The sequence below is a fragment of the Scyliorhinus canicula genome, chromosome 23 (genome assembly GCF_902713615.1).
Source record: "Scyliorhinus canicula chromosome 23, sScyCan1.1, whole genome shotgun sequence".
NCBI lineage: Eukaryota > Metazoa > Chordata > Chondrichthyes > Carcharhiniformes > Scyliorhinidae > Scyliorhinus > Scyliorhinus canicula.
Genome location: NC_052168.1, coordinates 8,554,947 through 8,578,853, shown reverse-complemented (window position 1 = coordinate 8,578,853; position 23,907 = coordinate 8,554,947). Strand labels below are relative to the sequence as shown.

Below are 23,907 nucleotides of genomic sequence, written 5' to 3'. Positions count from 1 at the left end.
CCCACCAATCTTTGCCACTTTGTATGCTTTTTCCTTCAATTTGATACTCTCCCTTATTTCCTTAGATATCCACGGTCGATTTTCCCTCTTTCTACCATCCTTCCTTTTTGTTGGTATAAACCTTTGCTGAGCACTGTGAAAAATCGCTTGGAAGGTTCTCCACTGTTCCTCAACTGTTCCACCATAAAGTCTTTGCTCCCAGTCTACCTTAGCTAGTTCTTCTCTCATCCCATTGTAATCTCCTTTGTTTAAGCACAAAACACTAGTATTTGATTTTACCATCTCACCCTCCATCTGTATTTTAATTCCACCATATTGTGATCGCTCCTTCCGAGAGGATCCCTAACTATGAGATCATGAATCAATCCTGTCTCATTACACAGGACAAGATCTAGGATCGCTTGTTCCCTCGTAGGTTCCATTACATACTGTTCTAGGAAACTATCGTGGATACATTCTATAAACTCCTCCTCAAGGTTGCCTTGACCGACCTCGTTGAACCAATCGACATGTAGATTAAAATCCCCCATGATAACTGCTGTACCATTTCTACATGCATCAGTTATTTCTTTGTTTATTGCCTGCCCCACCATAATGTTACTATTTGGTGGCCTATAGACTACTCCTATCAGTGACTTTTTCGCCTTACTATTCCTAATTTCCACCCAAATGGATTCAACCTTATCCTCCATAGCACCGATGTCATCTCTTACTATTGCTCGGATGTCATCCTTAAATAACAGAGCTACACCACCTCCCTTACCATCCACTCTGTCCTTCCGAATAGTTTGATACCCTTGGATATTTAACTCTCAGTCGTGACCATCCTTTAACCATGTTTCAATAATGTCCACTAAATCATAGTCATTCACGATGATTTGCGCCATCAACTCATTTACCTTAATCCGAATACTACGAGCATTCAGGTAAAGAAACACTGATATTGTAGACGAACCTTTCCAGCCCTTCCTGCTGGAAAGGATGCAGAGTGTGAAAAACCATGCAGACCATGGCAGGACCAGCGATCACGCCGCTGGTCAACCGCTGGCCGCCCCGTCTTGCCACCGGTAAATATGTTGTGGCCGGTTGGGGGGAGGAGGGGGGGAAACCCACTCTATGAAGGGGAAGCTGGGTAAATGGGTGAGGGAGAGAGGAATATGAGGTCACAGTTTTGAGTTAGGCGGATTGGCCGTGCTAAATTGCCCTTCGTGACCAGAAAAGGTAAGGTGGGGTTACGGGGATAGGATGGAGGTGTGGGCTTGGGTCGGGTGCTCTTTCCAAAGGCCGTTGCAGACTCGATGGGCCAAATAGCCTCCTTCTGTGCTGTACATTCTGTGAAACTGTGCAATTAAAATAAGGGCCACAGGAATAGAGAGACCTGGGGTGCAGGTACATGAATCGCTGGAGGTATCAGGATATGTTGAGAAGATATGGAGTTGGATCGTAAGCACCCCCCACCTCCTCAGTGTGTCTGAAGGTGGGAGGGGTTCAAGCAATGCAACATCTGGCCTGCACAATGCCTTGCTGCCCATCTCTGACCAGTTTCCTACTTTATGGGGGATGTGGTCAAGACGCTGGGCAGCCTGCTTGGCCTTGGGCCTATCGAGGCCCTTAAGTGGCCGATTCATGGCTACCTTGGCGCTCATGCCACACCCTGCCGGATGCCCGAGGCAGGCGCAGACCAAGGAGGTAGCCTGGTGGCTTTTACGTGGTGAGCTGCCCAAGGTGGGGGAGGGGGGGGGCGGGGGCGGGCTGCTTTGGTGAGCCCCCTGTGCTCATTGGAGGCACCTCCCCTGAGGTCAGCCTACTCCCCTTTAACCCTCCCCCAGGCCTCTCAAACCCAACCCTCTCGCTGGGGCCAGCCAGCCGAGCCCGCCATGACCCGGAACTCCCCAAAATTTGGCTTCCATGATCTCCTCTGCTTTGGGGACTGTCCCAAATCGCAGGCAATGGCCACTGCTCGAACCTGGTGTTCGTCTGACCAAACTGATTGGCTGGCAGGTCTCGAAGGAAGTACTTCCTCCCCCAGATATGGCAAGGAGGAATCACCTTGAAACAATTAATACTCCGCTGAGGGCAAAACGGCAGTGGGGTAGCCAACTTTCTCATGGACAGACTCCTGACCAACTTTCAATTGAGTGGGGGCGGGGAAGGGGGGTGAGGGGGGGAGGCGGCGCAAGGGTTGGGGTATAGTTGGGGTACTCAGCACCCCATACGATCCAATTCAAGGAACCCTTGGCTCTGTTAGTAGAGGAACGGCGTGACAATGTTGGAAACACAGGTCCCATTGAGAATAAGCCAAGTCTTGCATCAGAGTGAATCGAGAGCAGGTGAGGCTCATCGAAGCTCGAATTTAAGAGCGGGGCCTTTCTCCCAGAGGGGATGTGTTTCCGGATGGCAAGAGGGTCCAGAAGGAAAAGAGCGGAGGCTGGAATCATCAGAATGTCTGCTGCTCCCAAATTCGGCAAACGGATATTCGCCCAGCGGAACGTAGTGTTCCAAAGCAAAAAGGTCACGCAAGACTGTCATGAAACCTTGGCTGCTCATCTGGAGGATTGTGCTCTGTTCTTGACATCATACTTTTAAGGAGGGATGTCAAGGCTTTGGAGTGGGAGCAGAAGAGATTTACTTGACTGGTGCCCAGGCTGGGGCGGGGCGGGGGGGGGGGGGGGGGGGGGGGGGGGGGGGGGGGGAGGCGGATAGTGAGGGACTTCAGGTATGTGGAGACACTGGAGAAGGTGAGGCTACTTGTTCAGTGGGTGGGGAGGTTACGAGAAGGTCTGGCCAGGACCGATGCCCAAAATCATAAATGGTTTCGTTAAGAGTAAATAAGGAGAAAGTGTTTCCTGTTGAACAAGGATCAGTAACCAGAGGATATAGGTTTGAATGTGATGAGCAAATGTAGTAGAGGCAATATAAAGAAATGTTTTGTCACAATGAGTTCCGGGTGGAATTGCAACATTTAAAGGGGGACGAAGAATTTAAGGGAAGATTCACTTGGGGAAGGTAGCAGGGAAAATGGGATCATTTGCGTAGCGCTACCAAAGAGGTAGCAAAGGAACAATGGGCCGAGTGGCCTCTTTCTGTGCTGTTTCTGTCTCTCATTCTACAATTAATAAACTAATAATAATAATAGCTTATCGTCACGAGTAGGCTTCAGTGAAGTTACTGTGAAAAGCCCCTAGTTCTCTCGTTACAGGATGGAATGAAGTAATGTGGGAGGACAATCATGTGCAGCATGAACCCCGATATTGATCGGTTAGATTGAGTAAATTCAACATGATGTAAACCAATAACGGAGCAGAAGTGGACATCCTCTCTGAGCATGCATAAACCAGGTCAAAGCCTCGGCCTAAGTTGCGACAGGTTATGGGATGGGATATTCCAAGTTTGAACAATAATGCAAGCAGGATGCATTGACAGCACGTTAGGAAACAGAGATAGTTTTAAGTAAGTTATACCTGTTGGGCATAACCTATAGCTTTAAGTTTAGTTCATTTTTAAAAGTTGCCTGTAAGTCTGTGGGTTTGTTTAGATGCCTGCCTTTTGAATGAGGTTTTATGACCCTAAAGCAAACATAAAGGGTATTTAAAAAACTGGACTGTTGCCTAGTAACAGAGGCCACAGGGGAACAGAAACAGTTTGAGTTCAGTTGAAAGAATGTAACCTGGCAGTGAGGTGTTTTTCACAGAAATTGCTGGAATAGGGACATGAAGGGAGATGGCAGAGAGCAGATCTCAATCTAAAGAACGGGAAAGTCCCAGAAACCAGGGACTGCGGCAGAAGAAAGCTGAAGCCAAGGAACAATGACCGGGTATCTGTGGATAAGATTCCATCCAGTGAGATTGAGTGAGGAGCAGAGTGGCTCCAGGTTAAAGACAGGGGCCGGAATTCAGCTTCGCCGGGATTCTCTGACCTGCGGGCAACGCACGCGTTTCCCGACAGCGTGGGGCGGCCACACTGGGAAATCCATTGTGGGGGCAGGAATCGCCCGCCGTTGGCACCTCCTGCCAAGAAACATGTGGCTGGGGAGATGGAGAATTCACCCAGGGTTACAAGGTGTGAGAAGCCACAGATCTAAGATGGCCTAACGGTTGGTGACTCCTTAATATGGCCTATGAATCAATGATGCTCTGTTGGCACATCTAAATGTCTGGGACATTGTGTGGAAGCTTGAATTAGCATGGACATCAGGTACAGAGGAATATCAGGAAAGGTTGAAACCCTGGAGATGGATCCTTGGTGAAGATATCCGAGAGAAAGCATAATTTGGGAAAAGGTTCCAAGACATGTTCTTTGAGAGTAAAAATTGGAGGTCCTCATGTGCTAGATAGAGTTCCAATTGGCTCACTGTGTGGCATGCCTCTGGGAGAATTGATGAGAAAACAGTACATGTTCTTTTGGATGGCATCTGTCACTTGATGTCAGAGTGTGGTGTATCTGACCACATGTTTGCATGTTGGTTTACCTAGACTGTGTACTTACTGTGAACATTAGAGTATAAGGTAGATTTTATAATTTGTGTTATCCTTACAAATCTATAAACGTATACTTGGGGTAAAGGAGTAATGTATTATAGGGTGGCACAGTAGTTAGCACTGCTGCCTCACAGCATCAGGGGCCTGGGTTCAATTTTGGCCTTTGGTCACTGCCTGTGTGGAGGTTGCACGTTCTCCCCGTCTCTGCAGGGGTTTTCTCCGAGTGCTCCGGTTTCCTCCCACAGTCCAAAGATGTGCAGGTTAGATGGACTGGCCATGCGAAATTGCCCATTAGTGTCCAGGGATGTGTCGGTTAGGATAAGGGGTTATTGGGATAGGGTGCTCTTTCAGAGGGTCAGTGCGACCCCGCCCACAGCGGGATTCTCCGTTCCCATAGCCGTCCAATTCGGTTCCCCATTGTGGCCACCCCACGCCGTTGACAAACCCACAGGCCTGGGTGCGCTGCCGGTGCAACGGAGGAGCCCCTCGATGGAGAATCCCACAGAGGATCTATCAATCGGGGTTCCACCCTGGGATATGACTTGTCCAGCAGTAACATCAGCTGGGATCATGGCAAGCATCTGAGTGAACACCAAGACCAGAAAATGGTCAGGTCTGGGCTGATAAGTGGCAAATAACATTCGTGTTACACAAAAGCCAGATAATGGCCCAATCCAACAAGAGCGAATCTAACTATCTCCCCTCAATATTCAATGGCATTGCCAAGACTGAATCCCCCACCATCCACACCCTTGACCAGAAGCTGAACTGGACCAGTCATATAATCACCCGTGGCTACAACAGCAGGTCAGAGGTTGGGAATTCTGCGGTGAGTAACTCACCTCCTGACCCTCCCAAAGCCTGTCCACCATCTACAAGGCCCAAATCAGGAGTGTGATGGAATACTCTCCACTTACCTGGATGAACGCAGCTCCAACAACACTCAAGAAGCTCAACACCATCCAGGACAAAGCAACCCGTGTGATCGACACCCCAGCCCCAACAGCACCATGGGTGTGTTTATCCCAGACGGACTGTAACGGTTCAAGAAGGCGGCTCTCCACCACCTTCTGAAGGGCAATTAGGGATGGGCAATAAATGCCAGCAATCCCCACACCCCGAAGAAAGAACAAATAATACAATTTCTCCTCTGCAGGAACTCCTTGCAGGAAACATGAATAACGGACCCAATGTAAACGGTTCCAAATCCAGGTGTGGTATGCAGACCTTGGACAGGATCTATTTGAGAATCTGTTTCTATAGAATCTACTTGAGGACCTTTTCCAAAGTCAGAAGGGAGATGGATTAAATGGAGAAGCAATTGGAGGTTCGGAGGGCATGTGGGGTTGTGCTCTGTCTGTCACCGACTTGACACTGATTACGCTAAAGGGGGAGCCAGTAGCATGTCAAGGTAATGGGGAGCCAGTGACACGTCAAATCTCCTCACATGAATAAATATTATTATGGATCAAACTTCCAACATGTGGGCAAAGCATGGCACAATTTGTAACAGGCAAGTATTTTAGCACCTCTGGCAATTGAAGCTGGGTGAAGCGAGTTCCAAATTAGGAACTTAAGGGATGCATGAATATTTCACAACCTCCATTTTAAGTATCTTTGGTTCTGGTGAGAAATGGTGACGCTGTCCACTTGATAGTTATAAAGATGTCTCAGGACTGAACCGCAATATAATCATGTGGGACTTATCCCAGGACGTACTGGAGATCACTTGGAATGTAATCTATCTCATCCCTCCAGTGCAGAAGGAGGCCATTTGGCCCAATGATTCTACACCAACCCTCTGGAAGAGCACCGTACCTCAGCCCATTGCCTCACCCCATCCCCGTAACCCCACCTAACCTACACATTTTTTTGGACACTAAGGGGCAATCCACCTAACCTTGGACTGTGGGTGGAAACCGGAGCACCCAGAGGTAACCCACACAGAAATGGAGAGAACATGCAAACCCCACACAGACAGTTACCCAAGGCTGGAATTGAACCCAGGTCCCTGGTGTTGTGAGGCAGCAGTGCCAACCATTGTGCCAATCTTGTGATTGAATAAAGAAATGAAGTCACGGAAGTGGTGATATCACCACTGGTGACATTCCTAGGACCGACCTCATCACAGGTGACATTACCACAGGTGACATCACCACTGGTAACATTGCTATGGGTGACATCATCACAGGTGACATCTCCACTGGTAACATTGCTATGGGTGACATCATCACAGGTGACATCGCCACTGGTAACATCCCTCAGGCCGACTTCATCACTGATGTCATTTTTATTGGTGACATCACAGGTCACATCACCACTGGTGACATCACCACTGGTCACATCACCACAGGCGACATCACCACTGGTGACATCCCTGCGGGTGACATCATCGCAGGCGACGTCACCACTGGTGACATCCCTGCGGGTGACATCATCGCAGGCGACATCACCACTGGTGACATCCCTGTGGGTGACATCATCACAGGTGACATCATCGTAGGCGACATCACCACTGGTGACATCCCTGTGGGTGACATCATCACAGGTGGCATCACCACTGCTGACATCATCACTAAAAAGAATTAGGCTCAATAAACTCTCAACAATTGACCTCAAACCAAGTCCACACCACAAGGATGACCTGCAGAGAGTTACCATGAACCTGGGAAAATGCAGAGCAAATCACTTGGAAAAAGTCTTCAAAATAATTGCTGATTTGGGACAGGAAAAACAAAGGGAACGGAACTCAGTAAGCATCAAAGACAGCCGCCTGTGCAAGATTCAGCCCAAGTGTTTAACAATCCTGAAAGACCAATAGCCCAGGCATTGCTGCCAGAATGATGGTGGGTTTAGTGGCTGCTCTGTTGTCATTATTTACAATGTTGTGTCACTTGTGGAGATGGCAAGAATTTGCATAAGTTCCTGAATGATTTCTGTTGCTCCGCCATTAGCCTAACTAAAACATTGGCACATCCTCAATAACAAATTGCTGTGTTTGTGCATTAATTGCCAACTAAAGTTGACACAGAAAGTTAGGTTGAGTACTTAACGGTGTAAGGACAACCTACAATGGGGAAAATACGCTCCTGCAGGTCACCCAACCTCCCTCACCCAGAAGGGTTCAAGTGAAACTGTGGAATCTCAGTCTTATGGATGACACATTTCCAATTTCTTTTCCATCGTAATTTTCTCTCTCCTAATCCAATATTTCTTCCCTCCTCTTTATTTTTCTTTCTGTCGCTAATTTGTCCCCAATTCACCCTATTTTCTTCTCCGCCATTCCTCTTATTTTCCCAACCATTAAGTCTTATTGGTTAAGGAGATAGCCTGGTGGTCCAATTGTTCAGGAAGGTCCCAATTGCCCAGATACCCCCAGCTCTGATGTTACCAACTCGCACCGCCAGCAGTTTAATGGCAAAAGCATCCTTTATGCCGAAGGGTGAGGTCTTTGGGGTACAGTTGATCTCGGGCACCACATGCTTCCGGGGTGGTGTGCAGGCGAGTCACCAGCTTCACCCAGCGCTCAAACACCTCATTCTCGCAGTCAGGGTGGACGTAGAGCTGCAGGTAGAAAGCCCGCCCGTTGGCCAGCTTCAGCCGTAGCCGCCGGTTGTAAACGTCGGGGGTGGAAATGTTGACAAAACTCAGGGGAAACAGCCTGAAAAACAATAACAGCCATAACGCGGCTTCGACATCAGCGATTCACACAAATGCAGACTGTAGATCAAAGAAAGAGGTGCCGTCAATTACCGAGGTACGCACAGTCAGATCCACACCACCAGGAGCAAGGGAGATGAATGAAAGAGAGAGGGAGGAAAGGAGGTGGGAGAAAGCAAGCAATTATATAGCACCCCTCACAACCTCAAAGTCCTTCAGTGCCAACAAAATACTTTTCAAAGTGCGGTACATCACTGTTGAAATGTAAAATACAGTAGCCATTTGGAACACAACAAGCTCCCACAAACACAAAGGACACAGTTTCTCACCACCACCTTCTCAGGGGCATTACAGTCGCTGAATTCCCCACCATCAACACCCTCGGTGGTTCCCATTGACCAGAAACTGAACTGGACTAGCCATATAAATAATGTGGCTACCAGAGCAGGTCAGAGGTTAGAAACTCTGATGAGTAACTCGCCTCCTGACCCCTTCCACTCCCCCAAGCCCGGTCCGCCACCTATAAGGCCCAATTTAGGAGTGTGATGGAATATTCACTTGCCTGGACAAGTGCAGCTCTAACAACTCTCAAAACTCTCAACATCATCCATGACAATGCAACCTGCCTGATTGGCACCCTATCCACAAACATTCACTCCCTCCACCACCGGCGCACAGAGGCAGCCGTGTGTACCATCTACAAATTGCACTGCAGAAACTCACCAAGGCTCCTTTGGGATACCCGACCAAACCCATAACCCCTACCACCTTGAGGGCAGCAGATACCTGCGAACACCACCACCTGGAGGTTCCCTTCCAAGTCACTCACCATCCTGCCTTGGAAATATATCATCGCTCCTTCACTGTCGCTGGGTCATAAATGCTGGAACTCCCAAACAGCGGTGTGGGCTGCCCATCCCCCACAAGGGTGAGAATAAACATCAATGAGTTGGACTTTGTCGCATTTATATGGTTGAAACCCTCACTGTCATGACCATGGGCCTCATATTGCAAGCAAACATGTTTGTGCTTTTTTGTTTCTCTTCCTGCACTGTGATCCACTAAGGCAAACTTTCATCTGCCTCCATAGCGAGGTCTTACCTGGAACAGGTCGCTAGTCTGTCGCCAGGGGGTTTATAGCTTGAGGGGCCTCGCTCCCACATCAAGTGTGGCTGATCAGGAGTCTCTCCCACTCTTCCGCCAGCCATTGATGAGTTGGGGGAATGTTAACCTGTATTATGAAAGCACCCTCGGGGCGGCACAGTGACGCAGTGGTCACCACTGCTGCCTCACGGCGTCGAGGTCCCAGGTTCGATCCCAGCCCCGGGTCACTTCCCGTGTGGAGTTTTCACATCCCCCCCCCCCCCCCCCCCCCCCCGTGTCTACGTGGGTCACACCCCCACAACCCAAAGATGTGCCGGGTAGGTGGATTGGCCACGCTAAATTACCCCATCAATTGGAAATTATTTCCTTGGTCAATAGGTCCTGGGGTGGGAATCGAACCAGCGGCTTCTGGTTCGGAGATGATGCCCACTGCGCCATGTGGACTGCAGCGGTTTGAGAAGGCCAGCTCACCGCCACCTTCTCAAGGGGAATTAGAGTTGGGCAATGAATGCTGGCCAGTGGCCTGGATCAGTTTGCTTGCAGTGGGAGCCCTGACATCCACAGGGTAGATGTGGCGCTGCGAACCCTGAACAGGACGGTCGCTGTCGGCCCAGCGGGTTTCTGAAATGGACAAAGGCCGCCGGCCAGCAACCCTTCCTGAAGGCCCACCCATGGCTATGCAGATCACTGAGGGGGAGGGCAGGTCGCGAGAGTGCCTCACCCTCCCCCACCAGTTGGCTGTGACGGTGACGCAGAGTCTACAAACTGATGAAGGTCCCCAATGGAGGCCTACACAATATGGCCAGTCAACACACTCCTCGTTTCCATTTAGACAGGGAAGTGAGAAACCTACCTCCACCTCCCTCGAGGCAACACTCTGGGGGGGAAGGGGACACAGGGGGGGGGGGGGGAGAGGTTACTTCATAGGAGTGTGCAAGAGTGAGAGTCACCATCTTTCCTTCAGCACTAATGGGTTCACTGTGGTTACACTTTCACATTGTATAAAGCACAAACGAGCACTTCTTGAATGTAGTTGGTGAGAAATAGAAATAGAGAAATAGAGAAAGACAGCACAGAACAGGCCCTTCGGCCCACGATGTTGTGCCGAACTTTTGTCCTAGGTTAATCATAGAATTTTGGACACTAAGGGCAATTTATCATGGCCAATCCACCCAACCTGCACATCTTTGGACTGTGGGAGGAAACCGGAGTACCCGGAGGAAACCCACGCACACACGGGGAGGATGTGCAGACTCCACACAGGCAGTGACCCAAGTCGAAGTCGAACTTGGGACCCTGGAGCTGTGAAGCAATTGTGCTATCCACAATGCTATCGTGCTGCCCTTAAGAAGAAATTAATCTACACTCCATTATTCTACCCTAATTCATGTACCTATCCAATAGCCGCTTGAAGGGTCCTAATGTTTCCGACTCAACTACTTCCACAGGCAGTGCATTCCATGCCCCACTACTCTCTGGGTAAAGAACAAGTGTGTCCTTTGTGTTTGTGGGAGCTTGTTGTGTTCCAAACGGCTGCTGTATTTTACATTTCAACAGTGATGTACATGACTCGATGTGTTTGTCCACTTGCCAGCTCAGAATGAATGAGAACATTATGAAGAGCGTGACATGCTGAGGTCCATTTTGATGTATTCAGCAGGACCTGATCTGTGTTGCTCTGGGGAGGCATCTTCCTTCTCGTGGAAGATTCTGTGTTGAAAGACTCAACCGTTGTTTTGCTCTTTGCATCTTTCATTGTCCATCCGAGCTTGACCCGAAGGGAGGCTTAATGATCCGACTCCACCAACAGATTCTGAGCAGCAGGTACATCTCAAGCATGGGCTCTGGGTGCAAGGCATTCATCCGCACTGCCATGTGCCATCACAGCATGAGAGGCTGTGTGTCCCGCAGGTAATATTGCCCAACCTGAGCTGCGTTTGTATTACAGGCGTCTCAGGATGTGCTTTGTCGGGGGAGCAGGGTAGTATGGAGGCCAAGAACGTTGCGGGCAGCGTCCGCATCACAAACTTCACCACTGGCCAGAACAGAGGGTGCACAAGTTATTTCAAAGGGTTGTAGTTGGACAGCTATGTTGGAGATGCTTTATCTGGGCAAAAACTCCAACATACAATCCTACCTCATTTAATAGAGTTTGAATTCTGACATTGTGTCACTCCCAGCATTGTGGGCATGGTATGATTATGGGCAATTTGGTGGCATGGCCCTCATTTACAATCCTTGGTATTCATGAGAAGGGGGCAGCTTGTGAATAACATATTACCATGTTTGCTTGCGGTGGATCTCGTGGCGCAGTGGATTAGCGTGCCTGCCCCTGAGCCCAAAGCTCCAGGTTCGAGTCCCGCCCCAGGACTTGTTGACCAAGGAAGGTGCATTCATAATGCAGCCGAACAGGTTGGGTATCAACTCATCAATGGCTGATGGTAAGAACAGGAGTGACTCCTGGTCAGCTCTGCGTGATGTGGAATGGCTCCCCTCAAGCTATAAGCCCCTGGTGACAGACCAGCGACTTGTTCCAGGTAAAACCTCGCTGTAGGGGACAGATTAAAGTTTGCCTTTGTGAACCACTAGTGCAGGAAGGGAAACAAAAAAAACCCCACAAAAACAGCTTGATTGCAATATGATGAGGCCCATGGTTATGACAGTGAGGATTTCAATCATATAAATGCGACTAAGTCCAACTTATTGATGTTTATTCTCACCCTTGTGGGAGATGGGCAGTCGTTTGAGAAATTGTGATGTCAATATACATTATTCTATTTTATTTTAAGACTCCATCCCATTCTCTCAGTCCCTTCGCCTCCGACGCACCTGTTCCGATGACGCCATTTTCCAAAATGGTGCTGCTGACATGTCTTCATTCTTCCTTAAGCGGGGTTTCCCACTCATTGTGGTCAACAGGGCTCTCCCACCCTGTCTGATCCATCTCCCGCACCTCTGCTCTCACCCCTTCTCTTTCCTCCCAGAAACAGGATAGGGCCCCCCTTTTTCGCACTTTTCACCCCACCAGCCTCCGCATTCAAAGAATCATCCTCCACCCATTCCGCCAACGGCAGCATAATTCCACCAACAAGCACATCTTCCCCTCACTCCCCCACTCAGCATTCCACAGGGACCATTCCCTCCGAGATACCCTGGTCTATACTTCCAACACCTCCACACCTCACTCTCTTCCTACGCCACTGTCCCATGCAATCACAGAAGATGTAACATCTTCTCTTTACCTCCTCCCCGTTCACCATCCAAGGGCCTAAACACTCTTTTCAGGTGAAGCAGCGCTTCACGTGCACCTCCTTCAATCTGACCCATTGCATTTGCTGCTCCCAACGCGGTCTACTCTGTACTGGAGAGACTAATCGCAGACTGAGAGACCACTTTGCAGAACACCGTTGGTCCGTCCGCAAGCAGGACCCAGATCTTTCTGTCGCCATTTCAACTCACCGTCCTGCTCCCACGTCCACATGTCCGTCTTTGGCCTGCTGCAAGTTCCAGTGAAGCCCAGCGCAAACTGGAGGAACAGCACCTCATCTTCCGATTGGGCACTTTACAGCCTTCCGGACTTAACATTGAGTTCAACAACTTCAGACTGTGAACTCTCTCCTCCACCTTCACCCCATTTTTATTTCTATCAATTTATTTTCCTCCATCAATTTGTTTTTCCCACACCATTGTTCCCCCTACCCACCCCACCCCACTAGGGCCATCTGTTGCCTGTTCCAGGTTGTCCTTTGATACACTGATCACTTCTGTCCTGTCATTAATACACTCTGATCTCTTAATGTGTCGCTATCAGCACCCTTCTTAGCCATGATCACCTCTTTGTCTTTCTGTCCACGACACCTTTGTCAATCTCCATCTATCACAGGTCCTCTATCCAGCTCCACCATTCCACCCCCCTCTCCCACAACAGTATAAATCTGACCCTATTTCCAGCTCTTTCTAGCTTTGACAAAGAGTCATACAGACATGAAATGTTACCTCTCTTCTCTCTCCACAGATGCTGTCAGACCTGCTGAGGTTTTCCAGCATTTTCTCCTTTTGAATCGATTTTATTCATTCGATGGGGGTGTCGGTGTCGCAGGGTGGAGTCACATGTAGGCCAGGCCAGGTAAGGACGGCAGATTTCCATTCCCTTAAAGGGGAATGAGATGGATTTTTATGACAATGGTTTCATAGGCCGGGATTCTCCCCTACCCGGTGGGGTGGGGGGTCCCGGCGGACCGGAGTGGCGAGAACCACTCCAGCGTTGGGCCTCCCCAAATGCTCCGCACCTTTAGGGGCTAGGCCCGTGCCAGAGTGGCTCCCGTCCGCCGACTGGCGCCAACGGCCTTTGGCGCCACACCGACCGACGTCGGGGCTGGCCGAAAGGCCTTCGCCGGTCGACGTGAGTCCGCGCATGCGCCGGAGCGTCAGCGGCCGCTGACGTCACCACCGGCGCATGCGCGGAATAGGGGGTCTATTCCGCCTCCGCCATGGTGGAGGCCGTGGCGGCAGCGGAAGAAAAAGTGTGCCCCCACGGCACAGGCCCGCCCGCCGACTGGTGGGCCCCGATCGCGGGCCAGGCCACTGTGGGGGCACTCCCCGGGGTCAGATCACCCTGCGCCCCCCCCCCCCCCCCCCCAGGACCCCGGGGCCCGCTCACGCCGCCTGCTCCCGCCGGCACCAGAGGTGGTTTAAACCACGTCGGTGGGAGAGGCCTGACAGCGGCGGGACTTCGGCCCATCGCGGGCCAGAGAATCACCGCGGGGGGCCCGCCGACCGGCGCGCCGTGATTCCAGCCCCCGCCGATTCCAGGGTGGCGGAGAATTCCGGCCACGGCGGGGGCGGGGTTTACGCCGGCCCCGGGCGATTCTCCGACCCTGCGGGGGGGTCGGAGAATTCCGCCCATGGTTTTAATTCCACATTTTTATTCAATTCAAATTTCACCATCAGATGAGGTGGGATTTTGAATTTGGACCTGAGAGCATTTCCCTGGGTCACTAGACAATATCATTGAGCCACCGCCTCCCTTCTTGTGACCAGGGATTGGTAGATGGCACTCAGAAGACATTATGAGAATCTCTTTTGCAGAAGGGCCTGTCTGGCGATGCTCCCCGTCCTGCTCGGAGTCAGCCCTGGCTAGATGGTCACGCTTCCCATCTGCCCTGCCACTGGCAGCCTCCTCGCCCTCTGCCATTTCCGAAACCTCCCCAATGGCAGGGGTTTCTTCTTTCTCCTCAACGCCCTCACCTTCTTCTGACCCACGAATTGGAGCTCTGGCCATGGGACCATCGTAGTTTCTGTAGGCGTCCCCGATGTGCAATGCTGCACGATGCAGTTCTTGATACCCTTGCTGGGGCATATTTCAGAGCACACCCTGAGCGATCGAGGCACCTGAAGTGCGTTTTTAAAATGCTGATTGCCTGCCTGATGGTGATGTGGCTGCTGCTGAGCTCTTTCTCGGTTTGAAGGCTCCTCCAGGGAGTCATTAGCCAAGTTGTTAAGGGGTAGCCCGCGTCCCTGAGGAGTATCTGTATTGGTAGCTGTAATGGTTGAGGGAACTGGGGACTCCTTAGCATGAGGAAGTCATGTCAGTTACCAGGGAACCCTGCAGATATATGAAGGAAGATCTTGCGATGGTCACAAACCACCTTTACATCGATTGAATGGAAGATCCTCCGGTTGGCAAAAATGCCTGCCTGCTGAGTTGGGGTCTTTGTGGCAACATGGGTTCAGTCAATAACCCCCCCTGACCCTGAGGCAAGTCTGCTCCTGTGCAAAGGCCATGGCTCCTTCTGTCTGAGCGAAAACCTATAGAGAAATCCATGTGTTGCCCCCACACAAACAAACAGGGCATTTATCACAGTCTTCATATAACTGTGTGCTGTCAACTGGGATACAACAGACAGGTCTCCTGATTACTCCCGGATAGATCCTGAGGTACAGAAGCTGAGATTGATGGTTACCCTCACAGCCATTGTCAGGCCAATGGGGTCTCAAGTTGCTGGTGGGTCGCATAGGTCTGCTGTAGCCTCAGTCACCTACAACACCGATTCTCTGTCGATGTCCTAGGTCTGTACGCATTTACCACAGGATAAAACCTGGTTGTCCTGCCTCTCTCTCTCCTTCTCCTTCCTGGTGCGTGGGCCCCAACCTCTGCCTCCTGACCTTTGCCCTCCCTGTGGCCTCCAGCTGCACATAGAACATAGAACAGTACAGCACAGAACAGGCCCTTCGGCCCTCAATGTTGTGCCGAGCCATGATCACCCTACTCAAACAGACGTATCCACCCTATACCCGTAACCCAACAACCCCCCCCTTAACCTTACTTTTATTAGGACACTACGGGCAATTTAGCATGGCCAATCCACCTAACCCGCACATCTTTGGACTGTGGGAGGAAACCGGAGCACCCGGACGAAACCCACGCACACACGGGGAGGATGTGCAGACTCCACACAGACAGTGACCCAGCCGGGAATCGAACCTGGGACCCTGGAGCTGTGAAGCATTTATGCTAACCACCATGCTACCCTGCTGCCCCACATGGTGGGATGGTTTCTATGGCCTCCATGTGCGAGGGTGCCTTGCTCATCTTCTATGTTCCTTCGCACATGAGTGATGAGCACCTTCCTCCAGCACAGACATCTTCCTGGCACCTGGGTGCACGGGTCAGTAGGGGTAAGAATGCATGGCGGCAAGAGCAGAAGCCCTATCTTCCCAGCTCTGGGGTTGGGGGAAGACAGTTGGAATCTTTTTTGTGCCTCTTCTGGGGTGGGGAATGAAATTTTAGGGTGAATCTCATGGGGTTATCCTACCTCTCCAAAGATCACCCCCACCCCCTTCCCCTCTTGGCTATCCAAAGAAATGCGCTAAGTTGAGACCGATTGTGAGCAGATCTGCTTTACACGCTTCGGTTTGCACACTCAGGATCCGACTAGAGTGGGGGCAGCAGCTGATTGAAATGGCCCGCCGCCAGCCACCATAGACCGTATGTGTACGAAACGTCCTCATTCCCAGCCTCGGGAATAGGGGAAGTGCCATGTTCAGGAAGGGAGGTGGGAGGGCGGGGGCGGAGGGGACATACAACTTTCGGGCAGTTCCACTATTTTCACCATAATGGAGAAGTTCTCTGTTGTGACAGCCGTGAGCCTCAGTTTGTGTTAAAATGGACAACGTTGCATCGATTGTGAATAGCTGAATGGGGGAGGGGGGGGGGAGGGGGGGGGCGGAGGGAGAGGGGAGGCCATTGCAGAGATGAAAGCTGGAAGATAGAAATCTGACCCAAAGGTGTCAGGGATGAATTTATCCGCACGGCCGTCCACAAGAACGTGGAAGCCAAAGGGTGGACGTGGGGAGGATGTTTCCTCTTGTCGGAGAATCTAGAGCTGGGGGGGGGGGGGGGGGGGGGGGGGGGGGCGGTCTCTGTTTACAAATGAGGGGTGGCTCAGTTAAGACGGAGATGAGTTTCGGTGGGTCTCTGCAACTCTCTTCCTCCAGAGGTGGCGGAAAGCAGTCTTTGAATATTTTTTTAAGGCAGAGCTGGATCGATTCTTGATTGACAAAGGCGAGGGGGGTGGGGGTGAAAGATTAATGGGAAGTTGGCAGGAATATGAGGCTGAGGAATGGGCGGCACGGCGGCACAGGGGTTGGCTCTACTGCCTCACAGCAGGGACTCGGGTTCGATTCCTGCATTGGGTGGTCTGTGTGGGAGTCTGCACTTTCTCCCCGTGTCTGCGCGGGTTTCCTCCGGGGGCTCTGGTTTCTTCCCACAGTCCAAAGATGTGTTGGTTAGGTGGGTTGGCCATGTGTGTGGGGGGGGGGGGTGTGTCCCGAATTCTCCGCCCTCCAAGATTCGGCGGGGGCAGGAATCACGCTGCGCCAGTCTGCGGGCCCCCCGCAGCGATTCTCCGACCCGCGATGGGCCAAAGTCCCGCCGCTGACAGGCCTTTCCCGCCGGCGTGGATTAAACCACCTACCTGACCGGCGGGATTGGCGGCGCGGGTGGCTCCGGGGTCCTGGGGGGGGGGGGGGGGGGGTGCAGGGCGATCTGACCCCGGGGGGTGCCCCACGGTGGCCTGGCCTGTGATCGGGGCCCACCAATCGGCGGTCGGGCTTGTGCCGTGGGGGCGCTCTTTTTATTCCGCCCCGTCATGGCCTTCACCATGGCGGAGGTGGAAGAGACCCCCTCCCCTGCGAATACGCCGGGATGACATCAGCAGCCGCTGCCGCACCGGCGCATGCGCAGACTTACGCTGGCCGGCGAAGTCATTTCAGCCCCGGCTGGCAAGGCGCCAAAGGCCGTTCACGCCAGTCAGTGGAGTGGGAACCACTCCGGCGCGGGTCTAGCCCCTCAATGTGAGGGCTTGGCCCCTAAAGGTGCAGAATTGGGGCAGCCCGATGCCGGAGTGGTTCACGCCACTCCGACACGCCGGGACCCCCCCGCCCCGCCGGGCAGGGGAGAATCCCGGCCTTTGTCTCCCTTCCCTCCGTAACTGGGCTGTCCTTCCTCACATAGAACCTGAAGCTCAATATCCTGGTCAGCGTTCTCCTCACATACGGATAGAAACTAGGAGCAGGAGGAGGCCCCACGAGCCTGCTCCGCCATTCAATAGGATCAATGCTGATCTGATTGTAACCTAGAATCATAGAACGCCTGCAATGTAAAAGGAGGCCATTCGGCCCATCAAGTCTTCACCGACCCTTTGAAAGAGCACCCCCCCCAGGCCCCCCCCCCCCCCCCCCCCCCCCCCCGCCCTACTCCCCTAACACCACCTAACCTTTTTGAAACTACAGGGGCATTTTTAACATGGCCAATCTACCTAACCTGCACATCTTAATAATAATAATCTTGGGGCAGCACGGTGGCCTAGTGGTTAGCACAGCTGCCTCATGTTTCGATCCCGGCTCTGGGTCACTGTCCATGTGGAGTTTGCACGTTCTCCCCGTGTCTGCGTGGGTTTCACCCCCACAACCCAAAAATGTGCAGAGTAGGTGGATTGGCCACGCTAAATTGCCCCTTAATTGGCAAAAAATAATTGGGTAATCTAAATTTACAAATAAAAATTAATGTCACAAGTAGGCTTACATTAACACTGGAGTGAAGTTACTGTGAAAAGCCCCTAGTCGCCACATTCCGGCGCCTGTTCGGGTACACAGAGGGAGAATTCAGAATATCCAATCGACCTGACAAGTATGTCTTTCGGGACTTGTGGGAGGAAACCGGAGCACCCGGAGGAAACCCACGCAAACACGGGGAGACTTTTCAGACTATGCGCAGAATGTGACCCAAGCCGGGAATCGAACCTGGAACCCTGGCGCTGTGAAGCAATAGTGCTAACCACTGTGCCACCATGCCGTGGGTGGGGTTGTGTTGGGACATGCCCAGGGAACCAAAGAACAGAAACAAAAGTGGGGGGGGGGGGGGGGAAGCCAAGATGGAGGGGAAAGTTCACAGTCTAAAATTGTTGAACTCAATGTTGAATCCCAAGGGGTGTAATGTGCCGAATGGGAAGATGACAGGCTGCTTCCCTAGTTTGCGTTGGGTTTCACTAAAGCATTGCAGCAGGCCAAGGACGGACATGTGGGCATGAACCCGAGGTGCAGACTTAAAATGGCAACTGCTCCATCCATTTCCCCCAACTTTCAATCATTCGGGGCAGCACGGTGGCCTAGTGGTTAGCACAACCGCCTCACGGCGCTGAGGTCCCAGGTTCGAATCCCGGCCCTGGGTCACTGTCTGTGTGGAGTTTGCACATTCTCCCCGTGTCTGCGTGGGTTTTGCCCCCACAACCCAAAAATGTGCAGAGTAGGTGGATTGGCCACGCTAAATTGCCCCTTAATTGGAAAAAATAATTGGGTAATCTAAATTTATAAAAAAAAAACTATCAATCATTCACCAACAACCCGGAAACTCATCAAGAAGGAATCTCCCTTAGCTTTGAGCAACTTGTGCTTTCTTCCTTGTTAATAATGGTGACTGTTATTTCATTGACAGAACATTGAGGAGATCAACTGGTCAAGACGCTGAAAAGAATTCCTGCGCTCGACCGAATACGAGGCTTGAATTGACACCTCGAAGCTACGTGGCACGTACGAGAAAACAAAGGACTGCTTCTCTCCTGAGGCTAGTGAAGCCAACTGACACACTCACGTTGCGCAAAGAACAATCTAGAATTGACAAGGTGCCCGTACAGATGAGGGGGACTTGGTACCAATGATTAATACGGAAGGATTTCCCTCACATTCACATGGAGCATTCGAACAATGAAATCACCAAAGGACTGGTATCACACGTGGGATCTTTAAACCTGCAAGGTGCCCCGTGCCAACCAAGGTGGCACCGGTTTAACATCCTAGAATGTTACTGACAAAAGAAAAACCTAATTTTGATTGAGCATAAAAAGAGAAATCAGATACTGCTGATAGGAACTGTCGTAATATACATCCAGGTATATGATGGTGTGCAGACAGGCATTGATTGGCACACAGGATGACCAGTGAACACACAGTAGCTGGTTTAGCTCACTGAGCTAAATCGCTGGCTTTTAAAGCAGACCAAGCAGGCCAGCAGAACGGTTCGATTCCCGTACCAGCCTCCCCAGACAGGCGCCGGAATGTGGCGACTAGGGGCTTTTCACAGTAACTTAATTGAAGCCTATTCGTGACAATAAAGTGATTTTCATTTTTCATTTCAGAACAGCCAATCACCAGACAGGACACGGCCAGTATAAAGCCAGAGGGCACTAGTTTTCCCGCTCTCTCGGGATCCAGCCTCTGAGACAGTCAGAGCTCTCGAGCAGCAACTAGAACAAACACCATGTGGTAGTCAGATAGTCTGGTCAGCCTCAGGTCTCCAGTCAAGTCAACATAGTGTCAACCCACAGTTAAAGCATGTATTATAGTTAAGAGTTCAATAAAATCGAGTTGCATTTTTTCAAGTGTTAGAAGCCTGTCTCTCTCACTGCTGCAGTAAACGCAATCCTCGCAGACCCAGCTTACCCAACACATCAGGAACAAATTACTGCGGATGCTGGAATCTGGAACAAAAACACAAAATGCTGGGTAATCTCAGGAGGTCTGGCCGCGTCAGAGAGAAGGGAGCTAACGTTTGGACAAAGTCTTTGACGAGGAGTCATCCAGACTTAAAACGTTAGCTCCCTTTCTGTCTTCACAGATGCTGCCAGCCATGCTGAGATTGCCCAGTATTTTCTGTTTTTGCGTTGACTGATTGAACGCTTAGTCACCAGCGGATACAGATTTAAGATATTTTAGAAAAGAGACTATCTGAGAGTCCTGGTCACCTTCTGGTACCTTTAGCTATGGCCATCCTTGCTGCTTCCAAACCTCATCCGACTGCGCTCCCTATACCTTAATAAACTTTGGTGAACAGAAATCTAATAATAATAAGTTACTGAAAATCCCCTAGTCACCACACTCCGGCTCCTGTTCAGATACACGGAGGGCGAATTCAGAATGTCCAATTCACCGAACAAGCACGTCTTTCGGGACTGGTGGGAGGAAATCGGAGCACCCGGAGGAAACCCACGCAGACACGGGGAGAACGTGCAGACTCCGCACAGACAGTGACCCAAGACGGGAACCGAACCCTGGGATCCAAGCGCTGTGAAGCAAAAGTGCTAACCACTGTGCTACCGTGCTGCCATTAATCTCAGATTTAAAATTAACAATTGATATGGCACCAAATCCTATTTCAGTAACAAGAGTTCCAAACTTATCCCATTCTTCATCTGTAGAAGTGTTCTGCAACTCCACTTCTAAAATCTCTGGCTCTAATTTTTAGCCTATGCACCCCCCCAATCATAGACTCCCCAGAAAACGGAGTTATTTTCTCTTTGTCTCTTCCTCTTATCGTAAATACTTTGATCAAATCAACCCGTAATTTTCTAAATTACAGGGACTACAACCCGAGTTTGTTTCCTCTCTCCTCATAGATTTGTGATCCAGGAATCATTCCGGTAAATCTACACTGTCCTTCCGCCAATGTCAGTATGTCCTGCCTAAGGTGCGGTGCCAAGAATTGCTCACAATACGACAGCTATGGTCTAACCACAGCTTCACAGAGTGAAATCATTACACCTATTGTGCAGACTGTGCTTTGCCTCCTATTTCTTCTCAAGATAGGGTTGCCAACTCCATCAATTCCTAAAGACTTGTTTATTCTTTCACAGGATGTGGATGACGCTGGCTAGGTCAGCATTGGTTGCCCATCTTTAAATTGCCCTTGAGAAGCTGGCGGAGAGCCGTCTTCTTGAACCCGCTGCAGTCCATGTGGTGTAGGTACACCCACAGTGCTGTTAGGAAGGGAGCTCCGGGAGTTCGACCCAGCGACAGCAAAGGAACAGTGATAAGACTCCCAAGTCAGGAACGGGCATGACTTGGAGGGGAACTTGCAGGTGGTAATGTCCCATTGCATCTGCTGCCCTTGTCCTTCTAGGCAGCAGAGATAGTGAGTGTGGAGGATGTTGTGGGTGAGTTCCGGAAGGGCATCTTGTATGTGGTACACAAGCTGGTGGAGGGAGTGAATGTTTGTGGAAGGGCGAGCAATCAAGCGGGGCTGCTTTGTCCTGGCTGCAGCCGAGCACCTTGAGTGTTGTTGGAGCTGCACTCGTCTAGGCAAGTAGAGAATATTCCATCACACTCCTGACTTGTGCCTTGTGGATAGTCTTTGATGAATCAGGAGGTTAGTAATGGTTGATCGATGGTTAATCATTGGAAGATGGCTGTGAGCAGATACCCAGGACAGCAGGGTAGCATGGTGGTTAGCATAAATGCTTCACAGCTCCAGGGTCCCAGGTTCGATTCCCGGCTGGGTCACTGTCTGTGTGGAGTCTGCACGTCCTCCCCCTGTGTGCGTGGGTTTCCTCCGGGTGCTCCGGTTTCCTCCCACAGTCCAAAGATGTGCGGGTTAGGTGGATTGGCCATGCTAAATTGCCCGTAGTGTGCTAATAAAAGTAAGGTTAAGGGGGGGTTGTTGGGTTACGGGTATAGGGTGGATACGTGGGTTTGAGTAGGGTGATCATGGCTCGGCACAACATTGAGGGCCGAAGGGCCTGTTCTGTGCTGTACTGTTCTATGTTCTAAACGCCCTGGACATGAATAAAACGTGATTGTATTCATTTTGTTCAACACTTTCCTTTACCGGACAGAAGAATAAAGTAAATAAGCAAAGGAATGGCTGATTGTTTGACATTCAAGAACCGTCCAGCCAGGTGAGGCAGTGTCTGTTCCAATTTTCATTGGAAGGCGGAGCTTCATGTGACCTGGAATACATCCAACCAGAGTTGGCAGCCATATCTGAAACAAGTATCATTGATCTGTCGCTAGTGTTTGTCATGAAATAGTTTGCAACTTGCTTCTTTCAATAAAGCGACTCCATTGTCTTGGAACATGTTAAATGTTGTTTAGTGATTGCTTAAGGGGAACGGATTGAGGGCAATTTCCTGGGGCAGCAATTCCAGATCGGAGCAATGGAAGGAACAGCTATCAAGAAATTCAATCCTCACGCTAATTCTCAATGACATACCCCACTTCCCTCATTGTAAAACTCTCTGATATACCCCACACCCCTCACTGTAACACTCTCTGATATACCCCACACCTCTCACTGTAACACTCTGATATACCCCACACCCCAGACTGTGAAACTCTGATACACCCCACACCCCTCACTGTAACACTCTCTGATATACCCCACACCCCTCACTGTAACACTCTGATACACCCCACATTCCTCACTGTAACACTCTGATATACCCCACACCCCTCACTGTAACACTCTCTGATGTACCCCACACCCCTCACTGTAACACTCTCTGATATACCCCACACCCCTCACTGTAACACTCTGATACACCCCACATTCCTCACTGTAACACTCTGATACACCCCACATTCCTCACTGTAACACTCTGATATACCCCACACCCCTCACTGTAACACTCTGATATACCCCACACCCCTCACTGTAACACTCTGATACACCCCACATCCCTCACTGTAACAACCTCTGATATACCCCACACCCCTCACTGGTTTAGCTCACTGAACTAAATCGCTGGCTTTTAAAGCAGACCAAGCATGCCAGCAGCACGGTTCGATTCCCGTACCAGCCTCCCCGGACAGGTGCCGGAATGTGGCGACTAGGGGCTTTTCACGGTAACTTCATTGAAGCCTACTCGTGACAATAAGCGATTTTCATTTCATTTCATTTCATTTTTTCATACACGGATACATCCCACACCCCTCACTGTAACACTCTCATACATCCCACACCCCTCACTGTAACAACCTCTGATACACCTCACAGCCCTCACTGTAACAACCTCTGATATACCTCACAGCCCTCACTGTAACACTCTCTGATATACCCACACCCCTGAATGTGACATTCTCTGATATACCCCATACCCCTTGCTGTAACACTCTCTGATATACCCCACACTCCTCACTGTAACAATCTCTGATATACCTACACCCCTCACTGTGACACTCTCTGATATACCCCACACCCCTCACTCTAACACTCTCTGATATACCCCACACCTCTCACTGTAACACTCTCTGATATACCCCACACCCCTCACTGAAACACTCTGATGTACCCCACACCCCTCACTGTAACACTCTCTGATGTACCCCACACCCC

The 23,907-nt window shown here is 50.8% G+C and overlaps 1 long non-coding RNA gene across 1 annotated transcript in view; it reads left to right on the top strand.

Annotated features, from left to right (window-relative positions):
* The window catches only part of LOC119956602, a 74,451-nt gene extending 54,651 nt beyond the window's left edge, over positions 1–19,800 (top strand). The window contains exons 2-3 of the long non-coding RNA XR_005458654.1: positions 13,258–13,368; positions 19,237–19,800. This is a non-coding gene — a long non-coding RNA (uncharacterized LOC119956602). The remainder of the gene's footprint in view (positions 1–13,257; positions 13,369–19,236) is intronic.
* The last annotated feature ends 4,107 nt before the right edge of the window (positions 19,801–23,907 follow it).